The 23,209-nt window shown below is 45.0% G+C and overlaps 1 protein-coding gene across 1 annotated transcript in view; it reads right to left on the bottom strand.

Moving 5' to 3' along the window:
- Positions 1-790: 790 nt before the first annotated feature.
- The window catches only part of LOC146822429 (uncharacterized), a 73,041-nt gene continuing 50,622 nt past the window's right edge, over positions 791-23,209 (bottom strand). The window contains exon 3 of the transcript XR_014963303.1: positions 791-2,583. The gene's annotated coding sequence lies outside the window, so the exon portion shown is untranslated. The remainder of the gene's footprint in view (positions 2,584-23,209) is intronic.

The raw sequence follows: 23,209 nt of genomic DNA on the forward strand, positions 1-23,209 counted from the left end.
TATACTTCCCACTGTTGCTCTTCGGTCACCAATTAGGCCCATACAGTTCAGTAGTATTATGTTTGTAATAATTGTTACTTGGTGGGAGCCCAGTCGGAGAGGAGCGTGGTATAGAGATATTGCCTTTTTTCATGACAATTTATCATGGTAGACTCTGGAACAGGAAAAGGGCTTTGTCAAGCTGCTTAGTGACTATGAGTCGGTTTTGTAAACAGGACACATCACTGGATGTGTCATCCCGTCACCACAACCAGCAGTGACATCGAAGACCATTTCAATCTAAGTATGCGGGAATAGAGTTGATAAAATTGATACAATGTCTCTTGCGTTTTGTTGCTGGTTTAAAATGTGTATTGTTCTTATATACTTAATCAAAAGAATCACAAATGATAGATGGAATTCGGAATAAATGAAATACTCACCCCCAGTCTGTCGTATAGTTCCTATTTCCCTAAATAGGTTCTGCGCGTCGGGATAACATACACTACAGGTTTGACAGAGGACGGAGTCAGTCTGCCCCTATCGAGAATGCTAACCTTGCTTACCGTGTACCAGCTAGCTCAGAGTCCACTAGAAACTTCTTGACGAAAAGAAGGGAATAGTTTCTGGCAACCACATGAACATGAAAAACCCTGGTCCCTCAGAATCGTGGAAACACTAGATAACGTTTTGCTCAGCTAATCGCGCAAGTTTGGTTTCTCAGAGTTACACAGAAATAACAGACGGGCATTTCAATAAGTATTTATTGAACAGTCAGTTTTCTCGTGTAAGAGATATGAGCTGTTACAATCAGAAGACAGTATGCGAGATATATAATCACAGCGTTATCAACATAAAGAAATAGTATAGTTCTAGCATTGTTCAATACTTATGAATACATTCGTATACATAAAAACATGTGGCTAAAAGTACGGATACTCATGAGATGCGTTCCTAATTCTACCCAAGTGCACCTAACCTAAGTGTAGGACAAGGAGAGAAGTAGGTGCTGTATGCTATAGGCTGATATGCTATAGTATAGGATGCCAAGAGTCCCCTCTAGGTTCTAGTCCGCTCCATACCTTAGAATGAGAGAGTTGTGGAATCTCTTCCCTGGTCTCAAATTCCAACACACCACGAAGGGAGTCAGAACACTGGGAGCTGGATCTCTGCGTGCAGGATGGCAGCGTCTCTGGTCAGTGCGTCAGGCTGGGAAGAATGGGCTCCTCTGAAGTTGAGCTCTCCTCTACTTTGCTTGGGCAAAGGGTGAATATTTATACCCAAAAGGTGCTATTGTTTGTTAGCATTGACGTAATGTTGTGCAGAGGAAGACGTCAGGAATGAACCCTAAGGGATTAGTGGTTCATGCATAATATATGAGTTCTTGTAGAAATCAATAATCCTGTACGGGGGAGAATCCCTGGAGTGTAAGGGTCTGTTTCCAAGAACTAGTTGTCACGTGGAAGGTGGTCGAATATAGGTGAAAGACCATGCCTATACTTGGAGTGCATGGCTCATGCCTAAATAAGGGTTGAGATTTCTAAGCCTAAATAAGGATAATATGAGTTATGCCTATATAAGGGCCTGTTTAGATATTAGGACCCTTATGAGGGATACAACAGCCACTCCTCAATCCAAGAACGATATATACATAAATGCTATACATAAAATAAAGTACCGTACAGGTAAAACGTAACACATGTAAAAGCAGTTTAAAACAATTCTAAAAACCATTTCAAGCATGTAATTTATATTGTAATGCAAACATGTAAAACATTTATCTTCCCAATAATTTATAAACCATTATAAGTGAAACGATGTATAGTTGTTTCTGAATTCTATTAGGAATATTTGTTTCAGTTCATTTTATAAGAATTGTTCTACTGTAAGCAGATAGCTGTGCCATGAAAAAAAAGTTGTTAATTTTGAAAATGTTCCAAGTTTCTGTTCTTTTGTTTTGAGAACATGGAAGCCGAATTCTTTTTTTTTTTTTCCCAGTACACTGTGAGCCAATTCAAAAGTCAGTGTCTGGGCTAGGGGTAAACATGAGATCATCTACTGTTGCAGACATAATATCGTCTACTATTGGTGACAGTTGGAATACCTCGTTTAGTAGGTCAACCACACATAGATGTGAGTCGTTGCTTTCAGCATCGGATGCCTCAGCAAGTTGTGCAGTCGTTGTTACCTGTGTGCCTGTTGATCCATCTCGTACCTCTGCAGCAGGACATGGCATTTGTGAGGTCTCAATGAATGCCATCATCAGTATTGGAAGCCATTGGGAAAACACAGAGCATGGGCCCTAAGCGGGTCCAGCAGAGTATCAACGTCCATTGGCGTGACCGATGGTAATGTCAGACAGATGTCCAGCACGCATTCTATACCACAAAACAGGCAGCAGAATACAGGTATGATGCAATCCTTCATCCTTGGTCAAAAAGTCAGGACGCAGTATTTATTACGCTCCCTTAGTCGAGGTGTTCCCAGCTGGATTGCTATGCGCTTGCGGCACTTCCGTTCCAGGAGAGCTTTCTCCAGGTCGCTGGGAGGGACGCTGTTTGATAGGCCATCCATAGCGTAGCAGTAGGAATAGAATCAGAACCCCTGCAACAATAGCAAGAATTAAGGGCAGTCCACCAAACACCGAATGGACGAAGTTTGGAACGATTCCGAGGACTGTCTGGAAAGTGTTTAATAGTCAGGAAACTATGGTCTTAAATACATGTACAATTCCGCTCGTATCAGAAATGTTGAAGATACGTACCATTATTTGTGCGAAATGTGTAGGGCAGTTTGTACCTATCAGAGCCTGTATCTCAGCCGAAGTCCTTGCGACTTGAAGATCATAAGTTTCTCTGGCGGTGGTCAAAAATATGCTCTGTTGAAAAAGCATGGCTTTCATTCTGCTTAGAGTATCAAAACGTATAAAAGAAGCATTCAGTGAAGGCCATTGTGGTAACTCCCTGACTGTGTTTGTTGGTGGAAACAAAACTTGCATACAACAAGTAACCCTGGAGTTGACGGTCACTAGATATGGGATGCCTGGTAACATGCCACAGCAACCTTGATCATTCAACATGAGGTAACTCCCTTTAGAGAGCAGGCCGAATGCTGGATTAATCACGGCAGCTGGTGCGCCTTGCAGGTGGCAGGACAAGTTTGCCACAGAACCATTATAAGCCCCGTGTAAAACAATGTCTTCACATATAAGTGAACCGCTAAGTGCATTTTTACAGTTGGTACCGCTTAGAAACACTACACGTCCCCCATGCCTACATGTGTAAGTGTAAGGTAAAACCCATAATGTCCTAATGTATTCCTTACCCAACCTTTCATATTTGCCAGCTTGCTTTTGGTTAAGGCAATACTGAAATTGGAAAGTTGTGACCGGTAAATTGATACGGCCATGAATTAGCCATTCAGTAGCTGGGTTTTCTGCTACCGTGAATGGTAATTTTGCCAGTTTTTCAATGCACAGAATTGTATACTTTGCTCCCCTTTGTGCCATTTCGATCTGTTTATCTGTGAGATTGTATTCAGAGAATAGAGATTACGTGTTGATAAAACGCCAAGACACATAGCCTGCACGCAATGATTGCAGCGTCCAGCCTAATGACATTACCGAACGGAACAGGGACTGGCCTTGTTGTAGCATGGCTAAATCCTGTTTGAGTATGTCAATGGCAGAGGATACAATGTTGCCCAGAGAGTAAATTCTGGATGACAGAGTTGTTAAACCATTATCGATCACGGTGAGAGATTTTTCTACATTAATACGATCAAGTTTACGTATTCTCTCTGCGGCCTCTGCCTGTGAAACTTTCCAAACTCTATTATAAGCCGCATAGATGCCAGCATATATGAAACATTTTTTACGTGGTTTTCTTGGACCTAGCAAGAAATCCCTAAGGTCTGCGTCTTCTTTAAGTAAAGATAAGTGTTGTTTCACTTCGTCTAGTGTGGATGTTTGTAACCAATCTAGCCACAATTTCCCTACACTGTATGTTGTAACTACCCCCGGGTGCTGTCGTTGTAAATAACGGGGATCGGCCTGTGGATGGTAAAACCATGTGTTTTATTCAGGAATATTTCCTGACAGCGGTTAGTGTCTGTGGACCAGATTAACCATTTCTCCCAATCGGGGTCTGATCTGTTGTATTGTAATACTGTATCTATGGTAACTGTTCCCGGCGTAGTGCTATTACTCTTGGTATTTGCAGGTGTTGGTACACTAGGCAAGTTCAGGTCTTTGATTTTGGCTAGGCCAAGGCAAGATGTTTGTTGCACAGTGTCATTCAAAAACATTAATTTGCTGTGGGATGATGCAAGCTCTAAATAACGCTTAATTTCCCTGCACTTGCCAGTCTCTAGAACCCCAGACAGATTTTGTATCAACAGTGTCTTTCCAAAAGTCAAACCCTTGTCTAGACAGCAGGCAATAAAGACTGCAGAATAGATCTGTTTGGTATTAGTTAACATATTTTTCTGTGCAGTTTTGTTCACATTCCTATAGTAATAAGAAGCTGGATCTGATGTAATAAATCCTGAAAAATATGGAAACTTATTTACAAAAGGTTTTGAACTGCCCTTAGGTGGTGTTGGACAATGTTCCCATTGATTAAACAAACATTTCCAGGCATTGCAGATCTATGCAAAAAATGAGGACCATAGTGGTTGTGGCAGTACATTTGATCATAGTCTGATGAACCTTCCAAGTTTTCAGACATCAGATTACTGACAGTCTCAAAGTGCCAATCATCAGAATAGGTACTGGAGGTTATAAAATCACTTAATGAAATTTTGAATAAATGTGGAATTTTTCAAAGTTCCGTCGAGCCAAATAAATCAAAATCGACTTTGTCCCAAACTATACCATCTGGTATAGGAACAGCTTTGATGTTCACTGCAGACGAGTCTCTTCTTTCACAATGTGATGATTTCTGTGGTTTTAAAATTAAGTTCACCTTTTCACTTGCAAAGTCTTACGAATGTATTTTCCATTTACAAGCATGCTCATAGTTATTACTAAAACTAGCCAGAAAAGAAAGAAAAATATCCCGGATATTATCCATAGTTTTGTCCATGGTGAAACCAGATACGTCTCTTTCAGAAAGTGAAGAAAGTCTTGAACTTGCTGTTTGTAAGTTGTTTTGGCTGGCGTTGTTTCAGGTTCACTTGGATCCTCGGAAAACGTATCAAAGTCAATGAAATAGCCAGAAGCAGTTCAATCAGTTGTTGGAATTGCAGCTGAATTTGATGACAGTGTCCTTGTTTTTAGGTCTCGCCTACGCAGCGCGCATGCGTTGCTTAGGAAAGAGACCTTTAGTAAATCGGCACAGCTTTCCCAGCACAAACATTCACGCGTTGCATTGCTTCCAATGGCAACGCGTGCACATCTGGCGATTCACTTGCGGGAGCGAGCTGCTGGCGCCATTTGTCATCAATTATCACGCGTTGCTGCTCACTCCCGCAAGGGACTCGCGCAGGCCCCCTCCTCTCTCCCCTCCCCCTGCTACCGTACGAGGCACACGCACTTGTGCTTGTTAAAGTTAACTATTTCCTTTCCTGCTGCCCAGTAACGTTTTACTACCGTATTATGTAAGCAGCTTTTTGACGAGGGTAATAATAATCATGCGCAGCATGAATGGTTGTGACTACATGTTCTTGACATTTACTTCTTATATTGCATTCTTTTGTGGTTTTTTCTATTGCTGAATTTTTGCGCTGCATACCTTCCTTACTGTAATGTGATGTACTGCGGTTGTTGTGATGTGCTCTGTTTTAACTGTTTAATGTTGTGTTTTTTAAATTGCGTTGTTTTGCTGCATTGTGAGTTATTGTGTTATGTTCTCTTTCTTACTTTTAATATGTCTACAAATGATGCTACATTTTCAGTTAGGAGCAGCACATTCATTTATAACTCCACTGACAATTCTATATCTCCATCTAAGGTGATAAGCTGCTCGAGCTCTTCAGCTGTTTAACATACCTGTTAGGCTAATATCGAGCAGAAACCTGTGTTAAATTAGCACTTTCAGGACTTGCTCTGTGTGTTATGCCTCCTACTCCCTAAATAAGGTTCTCCAATTGACCCTCCTTTTAGGCATCAGGAGATTTTCAGAGGCAGTTAATGACTCAGACCTAAGGTTGCCATCAGGAAAGCAGCTAACTACCCACTCTGTGAAAGTGCCATATGCTCCAGTGACAGAAACAAATACAACTGTCTACCCCTGCGGACATTTCTGTAATCACAGGGCAATAGGCTACTTACACACACATATTCCTAAATTGGGAAACTATTAGGGAGGACTTACATCAAGAGAGCTATTGTATTAAGTTCTGTGAAAACATGCGAGGAAGGGGTGGGGCTACTGTGGTGTATGAGGATATACACTGGGATTAGACTGGTGGCATTGGTATTTATTTATATATATATATATATTTAATCTTTATTTCGGCCAATTTGGCCATAAAAGATATACAAAAGAAGCACATATGAACATATAAAACCATCAGAGAAAATAATCAGGAAACACATCAGATAAAAGACCATACAATTAAAATTAGAACTTAAAATTAGGTGGGAGCCTGCGACTTTAAAATACGGGTGCGAATATGCCAGACATTAGTAAGAAATTTGGCTAGTGCAAACACAATTGGACCTGAAACGTCAGTTTTTAAAATTCTATACACCGGGAGGTACTCCCTAGAACCAAGGTTTCTAATGAGTGGTAGGAGCCAATAATTCCTGGCGACCTTGTAAGTTGGACAAAACAAGACCACGTGCAGATCGCTTTCCTCTGCTCCCACACATGCCGGACAAAGCTTAGTAGATGGCAGTGTTGACCAGGAGCAGGTGTAAGTTCGCAGAGGCAATGTGCCATACCTCCATTGGAGAAATAGCTTCCTGGCCAACACAGGAGACATAGCGTCCAGAACCCTCTCCAGCCGGTATGAGTCCTTGCTTTGCGCGAATACAAATGTTAATGACCCCTCATCCTTGCAGTCTAGGGCCATAGATAATTTCTGCTCGTGGTAAGCATTAACCGAAGCTCTTCGTGGGATCCTTAGTGAGGCGTTAGCTGGATCCGACCACAGGTCGGGGAGCCCCAATCCCGTACAGGACTTTTTTATATATTTTATCCACGGGATCTGTAGAGCCTTAGGGTGGGTTAGAAACTCCCTCAGTTCCGCCCTATAAGAAGAAAGTTCTTCGCTGCTCCATAGCCTTCGCCAGAAGACTATGGGTCTGAGACCTAGTTCATCTGCTATTGGTCTCAGCCCCAGGTCCATCCTCAGGGGGAGGAGCGGGGTACTGGACGGGAGTGCTACTATCTGTCTAATGAAGTTGTTCTCAGTAATAGACAAGCTGCAGGAAGCTGTGTGACCCCACATTTCCGCCCCGTACATCAGAGCTCCTCTTGCCTGAGCCTTATATATCTGAATAAGCGGCCCCAGCGGTCGATATGTCGAGCTTTTCATCAACCGGACGATGCCGCCAGTGGCCTGCACTAATTTAAGATTAGCCCTAGTCTGGTGAGTTCCCCACGACATGGTTTCATTCAACGTTACACCTAGATATTCAAAGGTGGAGACGCTCTCTAAACGTGATGCTCCCAGTAAAGGGTTCGGGCGTGATCTTGGTGTTGGGTTCAGGACCATAAACTTGGTTTTGGTAGAATTGATTTCTAACCCCCTATCTGTGCAGAAAGCCACAAAAGAATCAAGGATCCTCTGTATCCCCATAGGGGTTTTGGACAGCAGCAGGGTGTCATCTGCAAACATGATTGCAGGCACCCTGCTGCCATTCAATTTTGGGGCATCAGTGTATTCAGTTCCATTGAGATGGGCGATTACCCCGTTGACGAAGAGGCAGAACAGGGTCGGTGCCAATACACAGCCCTGTCTAACCCCCCTGTCAACGGGGAATCTGTCCGTTGGTTCCCCAAGTTTCCCGCACCTGACCCGGGCATAGTTATTATGGTGCAATCTCTTTAAAATTATCAGGATGTCTGGGGGGACCCCCATCTCAGCCAGAACACTCCAGAGTTTTCCTCTGGGCACGAGGTCAAAGGCAGCCCTCAGATCCACAAATATGGTGTATAAGCTACCCCCTTCCAATATTGCTGCCCTCCAGTAGATAACGTTCAGACGAAAAACCTGATCCACTGTGGAAACTCCCTTTCTAAATCCCGCCTGGTACGGGCTGAGGGCGCCTATTTCCTCCACCCAGTCCTGAAGCCGATTCAGCAGTATCCTGCCAAACAGCTTCTGTGACACGTCAATTAAACTGATTGGTCTGTAGTTGGCTGGGAGCAGGGGCGAGCCCTTTTAAAATATAGGAACCACCTCTGCCCCCAGCCAAGTACTCGGGATTTCCATGCCACGCAAAACTCCATTAAACACAGCAGCCAGCTAGGGGGCCCAGACACCGGGCTCCTGCTTGAACAGGTCCCCGGGCAGGCCATCCAGTCCTGGCGCCTTTCCGCCTTTGAGTCCCAATAATGCTACCTTCACCTCGCCCACTGTTATCAAATCCCCGCCATACTCTGCCAGTCCAGTACCGATGTCAATCTTAGTTACTCCCAGCTCAGAACTGTAGAGAGACTGGAAGTGTGCCTGCCACACCCCTGCTGCAATATTTGGCTCTATTGCCGAAAGGAGGTTCCCCGACCCCCCGTTTACTACTCTCCAAAACATTCGGTGGTCTCTAGCTGCGAGGGAAGTGGTGAGCTCCTCCCACTGCTTCTCCTCCCATTCGGTTTTAGCATGGGTAACCAGTTTTTTATAAGCCCGTCTATTTTATCGCAGCTTCTCTCTGCCTGTACCCTCCTTGATGCTTCTAAGGAGTTCTCCCTTTGCCTTCCTGCAGGCTGCATTATACCATAGGGACTTGTGTTGCTGGGTCCTCCTCTGATTCTGAACCCTGCTAAAAAGCTCAGAGGCCGCTCCCTTTATAAGGTCCTCATGAGCCTGATATAATTTCTCATGGTGGTCTATATTGCCCACGTCATTGGCTAGCTCTCCCACTTTTTCCAAAATAGGGATTAAACCTGCGTAGAGCTTCGAAAGTTTCACTTGGCTCGAAGCTAGTTTATCCCACTTGATTCTTCTCCTGTTATTATCTAATAGTAGTTCAGGTTTGAACTCCTCCATAGTTGTTGTGGAGGCCTTTAGCCCAGGATGGCTAAGATCGAGTTCAAGGGCGTTATGGTCACTATCCAATCTCTCCACAACCCTAAAGTCCAAGATAGAAGACCAGTTCACTATCTGCACAAGGGCATAATCCAAGCGGGACTCTCTTCCCACTCTGTTGTACGTGGTTTTGCTTGGTACATCAGACTTAATACGTCCATTGCAGGCTCTAATTCCATACTTTAAGGTAAGGGCAGTAATCTGCAATGCCACAGGCGTCCATACCTTTGGGGAAGGTGCTACAACAGAGGGTACTGACCACCTGGACTCTTCTTCCATGGGGAATCCCTCTACAAGGCCGACCAGCGGCTCGAAATGGGAATTTAAATCCCCTCCCACTATGTAAGGAATGTCTCTTGGCATTTCCGCTAAGTATACTGAAAGCTCCTCTATAGTGGGAGATTCACGCGAAGCTCCCACTGGCCTGGAGTAAATATTTATCAGGGCAAGTTTCGCTAGGTTTGGCCAGGCTAATAAAACCACTAGGATATCCTCTGATGGCACCGGTAGGCGTGAAGCCTGGCATCCTAAGTGGGATGCCACCCAAGTTGTAAGTCCACCAGAGGGGCGGCCCTTACCCTCCCACCTAGCCGGGATGGAAAATGACTTGTAACCTTGATGGTTGTAATCTTCCCTTGCCCAAGTCTCTTGGAGCATACAAACATCCCCGGACTTGATGTAAGTTATCCAGTCTTGAGTGCCCAGTTTGCTGGCTAGGCCAGCCACATTCCACCAAATTAGTCTCATGTACGCTGGAGAAGCCACAGAACAGATTGCAGAGGTGGAAGAGCCAGCGCCAGAGCCAGAAACTACGCCAATTGCTCTAACAGGGTCATTTTCAGAGGTGGGTTCAGCCGGATCAGGAAGTTTACTGGGACCGTTACCCAAGGTCACAGGATTTGAGTCCGGGTTTGGGGGCAGTCAGTCCACACCATCCAAACCGTTCAGGCAGTTAAAACGATTGTGGTCCAAAAAGGGAGTCTCCGGAGGTCGATAAACTGGACGTGGAGCATATCCCCTATGTCTAGATCTTCGTTCCACCCTTGACCAGTTACCTTGTGGCAAATCATGGTGCATGCGAATGGGAGGGAAAAAGAAGGAAACTGGCAAAGTCTGTATGGTAGAATCCAGTGATCTATTTGACCCAGCACAAATGTGTAATACTGTTCCAGGGTCTCGAAAAGACACAATGATACAGTCCCCTGCTATTGATTTCCCCGACTTCCCCAACCAAGGTACCCTTCTTACCATAATGATCTCATTGTTGAGGTGGACTGGGAGAGGTCTGTTCCAATTCAACCATTTAATGGTTTTCCTCTTGAGTGAGTGAAAGTTCTCATTTTCACCCAGTTCTAAAGAAGGAACACCAGCCAAAACCACCATGAGGCTGTTAGCCTCTGGTAGTAGGTCTGGTCCCCGTGGTCTAGGGGCAGGCTTACCAGGGAATAGAGGGGCAGTACCAGCATTAGGTAAGACCCGAGGGTTTGAGCCAGTATCTGTACTTTGGAAAGCTGGGCCATCTGTCTGTGGTGGTAGGATGTTAGGAATGCTAGAAGGAATTGGAACTGAGATAGCCATAAGTGGCTGTAAAAGAGGAGCGGCAGTGGAACCCAGAGGAGGCCCCGTGTGGATCGGTGCGTTTTGAATATTGGGGAAGGTTCCTATTGGTAGGTTGGACTCGGTGGTTCTACTCTGTTTGTTGTCCGAGGTTTTCAGGGTGGTTAAGGTTGCCTCCAGAGTGGTCAGCCTGAGTTCTATTTTCTGCAAGCTCTTGCTAATGGGCAACAGGAGTGATCTAATTAGGGATTCAATGCTCCCCAAAGAGATGCCAGGAAGTAATGTGTTAAGTGGACTCTTCCCTTTGTCGATGGTAGACGCAGTGGTAATAGTGTTAGTACCCTTAAGGGGAGTAGCCTTGTGCACATTAGCTAATGGCCTATCCAACATAGGTACGGACTTAAGTGACTTTCCAAAATCAGAGTGGGGAGTCTTGGTCTTCCCCTGACCACCCCTCAACTTCCTACTGCGCTTATTTGGTGGTGGGTCATGCACCTCTGCCACCACAGTTTGCTTTGGCTTGTTAGTCCTGGTTTTAGCTCTGGTGTGCGTTTGGGTGAGTAAATCAACTACCGTACTACTGGCAACTAGTAGTGGAGTGGTGTCCGTAGTTTGTTTAGGAAGTGGGCCAGGAATGGAAGAACTATCCCGTAGTAATAGGGGAACATCTTCTTGGGATAAAAGATCCTGGCTAGCATTAAGGGAACCTTCCTCTTGAGAGATAGGATAGGGAGTTATATCACTGAGGGGCCCATTTTTCAGGTGTTCAATCGAGCGACGTCGCTCTGCCCTGCGCGTCTCCAGAGAAGTTTCGTTACCCCCGTCACCCTTTACCGATTTAAAATAATTGTCCAGAGTCCCGGTGTTGCCTCCCCCCTCCTTCGCTGGTGTTCCACCTAGGGCCGATGATGGCATACCCAGAACCTATTTCGCAAACCAAATAGAATCAAGGAAATGCAGGTGAAAGAGAGTGGGCCCAGCCCAGCCTCCTGCGGCCCCTGACGGCCACAGACTGTCCCGCCCTTGTCCCGGGCTTATCCCCGGGCGCTCCCGCAACGCGGAAGTAGCTGTTTAAATTTGTAGGGGGAGGGTTAAGCTGTGAGTGGGGCGGGGCTTGCAGGGAGAGCGGCCAGGTGGCAGGAGGCGCGGGTTAACAGGACTGCTGGGAGACGTAGTCCTGTCCCGCCGCTCGCAGCCCTGCACTCGTCCAGTCCTTCACTGAAACAATCCGCAGGTTTTGCACAAACGGCTCTCACGCCGCACCGGGACCCGCGAAGCGGGTTCCGCAAGGAGTGGTAGAGGGTCCAAAAAAAACGCCAGCAGCAAACAGCAAGTCCACAGGTATCCCGGGGCAGTGGAGCTCAGAAGGGCTTTTTCAGGCTGTGAGTGGGGCGGGGCTTGCAGGGAGAGCAGCCAGGTGGCAGGAGGCGCGGGTTAACAGGACTGCTGGAAGACGTAGTCCTGTCCCGCCGCTCGCAGCCCTGCACTCGTCCAGTCCCTCACTGAAACAATCCGCAGGTTTTGCACAAACTGCTCTCACGCCGCAGCGGGACCTGCGAAGCGGGTTCCGCAAGGAGTGGTAGAGGGTCCAAAGAAAACGCCAGCAGCAAACAGCAAGTCCACAGGTATCCCGGGGCAGTGGAGCTCAGAAGGGCTTTTTCAGGCTGTGAGTGGGGCGGGGCTTGCAGGGAGAGCGGCCAGGTGGCAGGAGGCACGGGTTAACAGGACTGCTGGGAGACGTAGTCCTGTCCCGCGCTCGCAGCCCTGCACTCGTCCAGTCCCTCACTGAAACAATCCACAGGTTTTGCACAAACGGCTCTCACGCCGCAGCGGGACCCGCGAAGCGGGTTCCGCAAGGAGTGGTAGAGGGTCCAAAGAAAACGCCAGCAGCAAGTCCACAGGTATTTATTTATTTTTTGCAGTTTATTATAGCGTGAACTCGACCCGAAGGTATTGAAGCGCTTTACTTGAGTGCCAGTTACATTAAACAAGGACAAAGACTAGGGGAGGGGGCCATGTGCTGTAATCATATTCCAGAATCAAAACTGATGCAGCGTACTGCATTAGAGTTGCCACTGTGTTAAGAACATTGTATCTTCTTCTGTGTGATACTGGAGTGTGCACGTGCCAAGATTTCATTAAAATATGTTCCGGAATTTCACATAGGAGTGGATTTTACTTTCAGGGTAACATAAAAAGGAGGATCATTTGTAAAAAAAAAAATTAAAAAAAAACTGAAATAGTAAATTAAGTGATCAATAAAAATAACTAGTTTTACTTGACACAAGTTCCCTGTTCAGTGTGCACACAAACCTGCATGAGGGAGCCATTTTCGTAATAAGTTGTAACAAGAGATTCCCCAGACTATACATGAAACGCGGCTACTGATGATTTACATCAACAGCGCTACCGTATTAGTTTTGTGAAAATATTTGCATGGTAATGGAGGGGCTACTGTGGTGTCCGGTGACATGTGGCATTGTTTTCACCAAGATCTCAGAGCAAGAGGTTAAAGTTCCACAGTTGTAGTTACTGTGTTTAAAAGTTTATTGTGAAAGCAGCTAGCTACCCATTCAGTGAAAGTGCCATATGCTTCAGTGCAGGGCTTTAAGAGGGATGAACAAGCTGGGGGGTCTCTCAAATGGGCGTGACCGATGAAGTTAAGGGCGTGGCTTAAAAAGACATAAGCTAAAAATGTGTGCTTAGCATAGTGCACCGCCTGACCTGTATTTTGCTGTTTGTCATTGCATCCAGATATATGATACAACTATTCACATCATACCTACAACAAGTCAGGACTATTGGCCTTGTCAATGGTTGTTAGTTGCTTAAAGATAAATTAGCAGCAACTATGGCTTGTATATAATATTGAAAGCTTCCACTTAAAGCTCAGGTGACATCCCAACAATGTTGCTGCTCCTGAGTCTCAAAAAGAGAAGGGAAATCCAGAGAGAAAATGACTCTGTAAATGATTTCCCTTCTTCTACAACTTCAGCGGGCATGACGTCATGCCGTAACTTCCCCACTAGTAAGAAGTGAGCAGTGTGAGCACACGCACATCGATGTGCCTGTCACTGCAGACCAGAAAAATACGGTCTTCCGGTGCCAGGCCCCCTTTAAAAAACTGCTGGTGCTCAGCACCGCTGAGGCCCGGACCACTTAAAGCTCTGCTCCAGTGACAGAACCAAACAATTGTGTTCCCCTACAGACATTTTAAACAAGCATTGGAACTGCAATAGGCCTCGCCTTTGATTAAGTTAAAGCCATTTGCATTGCTAATGGTATTGTATAGCAAAGCAAATGGCTTTAACTTAAGGAAAGGTGAGACCTATTGCATTTTTAATGCTGGTTTCATTTTCTCGCTGAATCAGATTCACTTGTTACATTTGTGGAGACCGGTGTGTCTGGGCGAACGGTTACTTGAGTTTCAAGAGGGAAAAGTTCCATAGCATTGTTGCTTAGTCCTTCATTTCTCACTGGTGACTCTTCGATGGTGATAAGTCTTTCAGTTTGAACCTCTTGGATAGTAGCAAGAGGAGGGCGCCTGCTACTATGTTGGAGACCACGAGGCCCACTATGTAGTATGGGCCACATAGTGTGGTTTGATGAGGTCGATTAACACAAATCTTTCCTTCTTTCTTCCGGCAAGGGCAGGCAGAAGTACTGTTCTTGTTCCATGGATTGCTAGTACAGGTACTGTGTTTCTGTAGGAAGGGACGAACTCCTTATCCGTGATCTTCTCTCAGACTTGATCCCCAACTTTTGGGATCCAGACAGGCCTTGCCGGGACTGCCGATTGTTCCCCAGTGGCGATTGGCTTCAGGTCCACGTTGCTTAGTTTCGAACTTAGTTCATTCAGGTCCTGTAAAACAGCCAAACTATCTTTGATGTCAAAGGGTTTATTATCCGCCACTGTGCCTTCACAGTCTAGATCAGATACCCACATTCTTGACCCAAAAAGAACCTCATATGGAGTGACCCCCCTAGAGAAGCTCTTGGCATGTTGTTAAGTGCATGTTGAACCCCATAAATGTGTTTGACCCAGCCATCTCCCGAACCCAATACCCTAGCTGTTATCGATTGCTTTATGTCCTGGTTTTTCCTTTCCACAACAGAATTTCCCTCAGGATGATATGGAGAGGAGTACCGCAATACCACGCACATTCCTTCCACGGCCTCCTTGTAAGCCCGAGAGCTAAATGCGGGTCCATGGTCAGAATGGATCGTGCCTACTGCGTATGTGTCGATAAAGACTAACAAATCTTTTATAACAGTTTGAGCGTCAGCTGAGCGCTGAGGCCACATCCATAGGAACCTTTGGCACGAGTCCACTGCAACCATTAAGTATTAATAATTGCCATCCCTTTGCAAGGAACCGCAGTGGTCCAGATAAACGCAAGCTAAAGGTTTGTTTGAAATTAACAGGGGCGTCTGCGCAGGATGTTTCACTGTGGAGAATTTCATCTGCTGGCATACATCACATGCCAAGACATAGTTCTTGGTCTGTTTTCTCATGCCTGGCCACCAATATCGTTGTTTTAATAGTGAAACAGTTGCAGAAACACCTGCATGAGCAGAGCCTATCCCCTCGTGTGCTGCTAGGATTAGTCCTAATCTACGTTCCGCGTTTGGAATTACTCTATCCACCACTCCTGGGATTCGAGCAAAAGGAACGTTGTTTGCATTAATTAAATAGGAGTATTTGAGTGGAAATTTCTTTGGTAACATTGTGCCACTGTCTTTGCTTAAAGCATTGACAGCCAACATTATCTCACTATCTATTCTCATTTTTTGAACGAGTGATTGCGGCTTCATCAGCCAATGAATTTCCTGCAACGTGAACGCCATCACGCTGGTGACTCAGTGTATGGATCACGTGAGCCTTTGGTAGTGCGTTTTTCAACAAAGCTACCTGTTCCCAAAGTGTTTTATGCTTAATTGTACCATCTTTGGCATCTTTCAATCCATTTTTAAGACAATTTTGTAAATATTCATGTATGACTGGACACAGTAATATGAATCACACACTATGAGTGTGGGAAATTCTCGATCCGTGCTTACTAGGGCCAATATGAATGCTTTTAGTTCAGCTAACTGAGCTGTGCAGTCACCTAGAGACTGTGTTTTAGTGATCATTGGAGGAAATTTACCATCGCGCATGCGACCTTAAACGATTGCACACACCACTATAGGCTTACTTACTCCCCGTTGGGGTTGCGCTGAGCCGTCACTATAAATTATAAATTCATACCGATCTAGAGGCAGGATTTCAGTGGGCAGAGGATATTCTTGTTTATATTGCAGGAATACTTGCGGTTTCAAATTTGGATCAAATCTGTATTCTACATCCGTTGCAGCAAGAGAATTAACCCATTGTATCCATCTGGGATGTAAGGTTTTTGAATTTGGAATGCAAGCCTTTGTAACAGTCTCTAAGGCTGGTTACGACAATAATATGTTTCTCCTGAGCCAGAGCTCTTTCTCTTGCTACTGCGGTCTGCACTGCTGTCAGAATTTTCTCTGTTGAAGTGAAATGCATTTCTGCTGTTGTGAACAAGTGTGATTTGTATGCAATAGGTACTGTTTCCCCTTCATTGAAAGTTAAATATGTGTACCCGCATTGACCCGGAATTATTCGGATCACCAAATTGCATACATTTACGCGCGTTTTTAAATGATTTGTTGCTAACATGTTAGCTTGAAGTGAACGCAGGATTTCTGTGTGTTCCTGTGTCCAATGATTTGCTGAGAAATCAGATTTAATTTGCTTGTAGAGAGGTTTAACACTTTCTGCGTAATCCAAAATGTATGTTCTGCCAAAATTCAGGAATCTCAGTATTGATTGCAAGTTCTTCAACATTTTTTGTGATTGTAGCAGCGCACACTTTTCTAAAAAGTTAGCTGCCAGGCTCTTGCCTTCACGTGAAAGTTCATATCCTAAAAATAGGACGTTAAGGTGGGTAATTCTTGATTTTTTAAAGTTGAATTTGTAACCCTCAGAGGTGATTCTCAGTATTACGGGGCTCACTCTGTTCAAGTGCCTATTTAAGTCATCGTCTGTTAGGTATATGTCATCGACATATGACAATGCTTCATCATCATAAATTTGTAGTAACTCTGTTATTCTCGCTGAGAATAACCCCGGGCTGTTCTTGAACCCTTGAGGTAAACGACAACATTGACGCGGAGTCCCCATTGTTGAGAATGCTGTTAAGTACCTACTTTCACACGCTATATTTTGGCAACAGAATGCCTTTGAGATATCTAATGTTGTTTTGTATTTTTAGCGCACAATGTTATTCATTAATGCTGCACTGTGTGCATTTGGCAGGCAAGTGTTTAACATGCGTTTAAATCTCTGTAATCCAAAACTAGAAGCTATGTATTGTCTGGTTTTGCCACAGGAAACAAAGGATTGTTCATTGATGAGGTGCAAATTTCAATCACCCCTGGGATTCAAATTGATCTAAGATCTCCCTGACCTGCTTTTTAGCTTCTTGCTTTATTGGGTACTGCCTTTGTGCAGTTGGTTCATTTTTTTAATGATATTATGTGGTGGGATGAATCCTCATCCCATCCAACATGGTTTTTGTATTATGCTAGGGCCTGGGCAATTGCCCATTTCCTGGCATGTGTGTATTTAAGGGAATTGGGATTAGGTCGGAGAAGGCTGGCATAATTATGTCCTCGCCATGTGGGCACTCCTTGACAAATACTGGTGGCCAATCACATTCAGCTAGCAGGATATTATAACCCTTTGATAGTCTTTCCCAGAATACCCCTTTAATTTTCCTGGGCTTTCTCCCTCGATTCGGAGTTTTATTTCATATAACCTTTGTGGAGCAGTAACCCTGGTATCAGCAGTATGTACTGTGACGCATTCATTCAGGTCCACTATCTCCAGAAGTTCCTTCAGGTTCTGGCGAGCTATTGAGATTTCTGCCACACTGTCCAGCCTCGTCTGAGCCCATTCCCCGTTCAGTAGCTGTGTCCTCAGGATTCTCTGCATGTCTGATTTTCAGACCTGCTACCCTTTTCCTGTTGAATTGAGGTTTTGTTTTATTCTCCTGAATGTGCTGTTTGTCTTTTGACTTGGTGTTTTCTCCTTTGTGGTCTGACTTTGCTCCTCTTTCGGATGTCTTTGATGAGATCTCAAAGGAATGAGAAGAACGTGTATCCCTATCCTGATACCTGTCCGGTTTCTTCAAATTATCCCTATTCCTCCAGAGGGCTCCCTTTGAGGAGACCTACCTCGGGATTGAAATCTAATCTTTTTAGTATTTTGTATATAAGTTTCCCACTTCTTTTTAGAAGAAGCAGTATTTTGTTTAAAAATGTCCTTCTCAGGACTTTCTGCCAATTGTGGTTTTGATGCTTTTCCACCCAAATTGTCTCCAGTCTATTGTTCTATAATTCTGGGTAGTTCTTGTGGTTGTTCGATTAAGTCGAACTCCCTTAGGTGTTGGCGGATCCCCACTGATGCTGCTTCTCTTTTAACCCGTTGACCGCGGCGCGAATTCCGCCGTGGTGTGGGTGATTTATGAGTGGGCGTGGTTAAAACGGTCGGGGGCCGTCCGACGCACACGCCCACCGTTACGTCGGACTGCTGTGGGCCGTCCGATGCACGCAAAGGGTTAATATTGGTTAATATTATGGTGGATACCTGGTCAAAATTATTTAGTAATTTCATACCTAAATTCAGGGCAGGTTCTGCCCTGTATTAGTTTTGAATTTGTTTTAGGACATCTGGTATCACTGCTAGAGAGGGTCTACCATGAGTTTTAGTATATATTGCGGCAAAGACTTTTCCCCCAAGTGGTGCAGTCCAGCAGATGTGGTGTGATCCCCATTGGCAAGCAGATTGTTAAAATTCTTAGTTTTTCATAAAGGTTGGTATTTGGAAATACAGTTTCAATCTGTGTAATTTTTTGGACTATTCAGAATGGAATTTGTTCACGTGTTGTGGGGATTTACCCATGACTGAGTGTAAAGTCTGTGGAGTCTTTTTGAGTGTACTCCCATATTGAGGGGCAGCATTTGGTATAACCAATGGTGGCTGAACTGTTAATGTCCTAATGACATATAGTACTATTTGTCTACAGATTTTTATTAATTCTTTAATTTGAATTAGTAATTCACCTGGTGTAATTGTTTCAGTGTCCGGATGTGGTGTGTAGCCGGCTAGAATTGGCCATGTATCCCTGGTCTTCCTAATGGACCGAGCCTTGTTATGTCTTTTGTATGTGTTAGGGTGCCATTAAACCAGGTAAAATGTTCCTGGTATGTAAGTGGAACTTCAATATCCTCGTAAGGAGTATATTCCGCGGGTGCTTCATCCTCTTTGAAGTGATGAAAGCAATGTGTTACTGCATTCGCTGCTGGGAATGTAACCAACAGTAGAATACCTCTGTCTGAAATGCCTCGTGTGTCTCTATCACAAAGACTACTCTACCACCCCTAGATGATAGACCATATTTTATAAGTTTAACCGTGAGGGCTTTTCTTATATTTTGAGGTATTACTTCATACCCATCGTCTCCTTCCTCTAACCTTCTGTCTTGTGCGGCAGCTTGGAGGATGAGATCTCTTTTTTTTTTGTCTCCCGACATTGTGTTTAGTACACAAACTGGGTTTCAAGGAAACAAAGATAAGGTGTACAATTTTTGGAACACTGTGTCCTTCAATATTGATAAAAACCAACAGCCAATACATAGGATTTTCCCACTAAGCTGCGGCGGACCTTTCTTTACCCACTCCAGACGTCTTTGGAGTATGTGAGTAAGGGTCTCTGAGAAAAGCCCGACTGAGCTACCATGTCGTGTAGTTCCTATTTCCCTAAATAGGTTCTGCGCGTCGGGATAACATACACTACAGGTTTGGCAGAGGTATGAGTCAGTCTGCCCCTATCGAGAATGCTAACCTCGCTTACCGTGTACCAGCTAGCTCAGAGTCCACTAGAAACTTCTTGACGACAAGAAGGGAATAGTTTCTGGCAACCACAGGAACATGAAAAACCCTGATCCCTCAGAATCGTGGAAACACTAGATAACGTTTTGCTCAGCTAATCGTGCAAGCTTGGTTTCTCAGAGTTACATGAAAATAACAGACGAGTGTTTCAATAAGTATTTATTGAAGTCAGTTTTCTCGTGTAAAAGATATGAGCTATTACAATCAGAAGACAGTATGCAAGATACAATCAGAAGACAGTATGCAAGATATATAATCACAGCGTGATCAGCATAAAAAAAATAGTATAGCTCTAGCATTGTTCAATACTTATGAATACATTTGTATACATAAAAACATGTAGCTAAAAGTGCGGATGCTCATGAGATGCATTCCTAATTCTACCCAAGTGTACCTAACCTAAGTATAGGACAAGGAGAGAAGTAGGTGCTGTATGCTATAGGATGATATTGTATAGTATAGGATGCCAAGAGTCCCCTCTAGGTTCTAGTCAGCTCCATACCTAGGAATGAGAGAGTTGTGGAATCTCTTCCCTGGTCTCGAACCCCAACACCACGTGAAGGGAGTCAGAACACAGGGAGTTGGATCTCTGCGTGCAGGATGGCAGTGTCTCTGGTCAGTGCATCAGGCCGGAAATAACGGGCTCCTCTGAAGTCGAGCTCTCCTCTAATTTCCTTGGGCAAAGGGTGAATATGTATACCCAAAAGGTGCTATTGTTTGTTAGCATTGACGTAATGTTGTGCAGAGGAAGACGTCAGGAATGAACCCTAAGGGATTAGTGGTTCATGCATGATACATAAGTTCTTGGAGAAATCAATAATCCTGTGCGGGGGAGAATCCCTGGAGTGTAAGTGTCTGATTCCAAGAACTAGTTGTCACGTGGAAAGTGGTCGAATATAGGTGAAAGACCATGCCTATATTTGGAGTGCATGGCTCGTGCCTAAATAAGGATTGGGATTTCTAAGCCTAAATAAGGATAATATGAGTTATGCCTATACAAGGGCATGTTTAGATACAACCTATATTAGGATCCTTATGAGGGATACAACAAGTCAAGAGATCTGGTTTAAATCCATTGTTCTTTTGCTCACCATGCCACACCAGTTAAGACCTAGCCATATGGAAATCATTTTCTTTGCTCCTCATGGGAACAGTCCAGCTCGAACTGCAAAGCCAGGTCCTCCCTTGACCAGAAACAAGCATCCTGGGACTGGTTTCGGGGTATCACCCCTCATCAGTTAGATTGAATCCAGAGCAAAGTGAGCCCGGGACCCACAACTGGGCATACCCATGGCCCTTTATATGGTTGCTCCCCAGGGTGGGCTTTCCTATGGTACATTGGCTGTGCGGTGCCCTTCTAATAAATGCCTTGTCACTTTCTGTACATTCATACAGTTACTTCATTAAGCACACTGTCACATTCTCCAGCAACTTGCCCCGGGTTCTGCAAAGCCATCCCTTGCTTCATCACCCAATTTGCCATAGCCTCCGAACACTATATATTCTTAGCAGATCTCAACTACCACATGGAAGACCTTAGCGATGCCAGCACTGACCACCTAATAGAAAGCATGAGCAACATTGGCCTCATCCAACTCATCATCGACCCAATGCACATCGTAGGGAACATGCTTGACTCCAGCTTCATCTCCAGCAAAACAATAGAGTACCACCATGTCACAGAACTCACCTGGACTGACCACTCCATTGTCCACTTCGCCATCACAGGTCCCAATGCTACAGAAACCAAAGCCAAACCACCCAGCACACCTCAGCGCAACTTGAAAACTGTCTCAGACGAGAACTGAACAACACTCTCCATGCCAACTGACCGGACACAGCTCCAGACCTTAAACAGGCCATCAAGAATTTCACAGCCTGGATCCCAGACTATATAACCCCCCCACTGAGCCGAACAAGATCAGAGAATCCACAAAGTCTGTCAACTTGTTTACCCCAGAACTTCAGACCTCTCAATGAGACTTATTGGCTAGAAAGAAGATGGAGTGCCAGTAAGGATCCAGTGCACTACACCACCTTCAGGACATCGATCAACCACTACCACCTCCTCCTTAAAAAAGAGAGCCCTTACATGCTGCATAGAGATCAGCTCAAACCACAGCAATGAACTCTTCACCATCATTAGGAAATTCAGCCACCCTGCGTCCACCGAGAATATCATAACTCCCTTCTGGGATCGGTGCTACATGCTTGCTGACTACTTCCATTAGAAGATCGCCATCATCTACAGGAACTTTGAATCTCAGCTCTCCGCCAGTGACAGCCTCGACCTCCTCACACACACTGGCACTAACTCTGACCTCCGGCCGTTTCTGGCCGTTTCCTGGGACCTCCTCATCGTACAAGACACCACCTCTATAATTAAGTCGATGCACTCTGGGGTACCCACTGATCCATGCCCCCACCTAATCTTTAACCTTAGGAGCAAGGTGATCAGCTTAGCGCTCACAAAACCACTGAACAGATCCATCGCCATGGCCTCCTTTCCAGGAGAGTGGTAACACGCAGAAGTGCAACCATTCCTAAAAAAACCTTCAGCAGACATAGAGCAGACTGATACCCCTGCTCTGGTTTCCGGAAAAAGTCTTCAAGAGGTCGATCCAGAGGCAGCTGACCAGACTCTTGGAGCACAACAACCTCCTGGACTCCTCCCAGTTTGGCTTCCGAGCAAATCAAAGCACAGAGACCGCCCTGATAGCAGCCATAGATGACACCAGAGCCCTCCTGGACAGCAGTGAGACTGCAGCCCTCATCTTCCTTGACCTCTCAGCTGCCTTCAACATGGTCTCCCACCAGATCCTCATCGACAAGGTCCACCACATCGGAATCCAAAGAAATGACCTCAAATGGATCTGCTCCTACCTCACCAGAAAAACTCAATCTGACTATCGCCCTACTCCTGAATCCAAGGACATCATCTGTGGTGCCCCACAAGGATCCTCCGTTAGTCCCCCCCTTCTTCTACATTTACATGAAACCCCTAGCCAACATTGTCAGTTCGTACGGTCTGAAGGTCATCTTCTACACAGACTAGACCAACCTCACCAACTCCAGACAACTTACATAGGTGCACTGCCAACATCACGACTGGATGAAGCACAACTGCCTAAAACTGAACACAGACAAGACTTCAGTACCCATGCATCACCTTGAAGCAACGCATGGCTCCAGCATTATCATGGACAACAAGCTCTCCATGAAGAAGCAAATCAACATGATCTCCGCCATCTGCTTCCTCACAATGCGCATGCGCCGCAAGATCTTTAGATGGCTCCCCACCAGACACCTGTGTAACGCCCTGAACGTCTCAGGATCGTTTAACAGACACGACAATGAGGACGCAACCACTTGTGAAGGGTTAGTTCTTTTAATGAAGGCAAATAAAATACAAAGAACAAACAAAAGTTATAGTCACTGGAATCCTCCAGGCTAAGTACGTTACCAGCCCACAGCACGGATGGTCCTAACCGTCCTCTGCATATACGCCGAT

Source organism: Triturus cristatus, chromosome 6 (genome assembly GCF_964204655.1).
Source record: "Triturus cristatus chromosome 6, aTriCri1.1, whole genome shotgun sequence".
Lineage (NCBI taxonomy): Eukaryota > Metazoa > Chordata > Amphibia > Caudata > Salamandridae > Triturus > Triturus cristatus.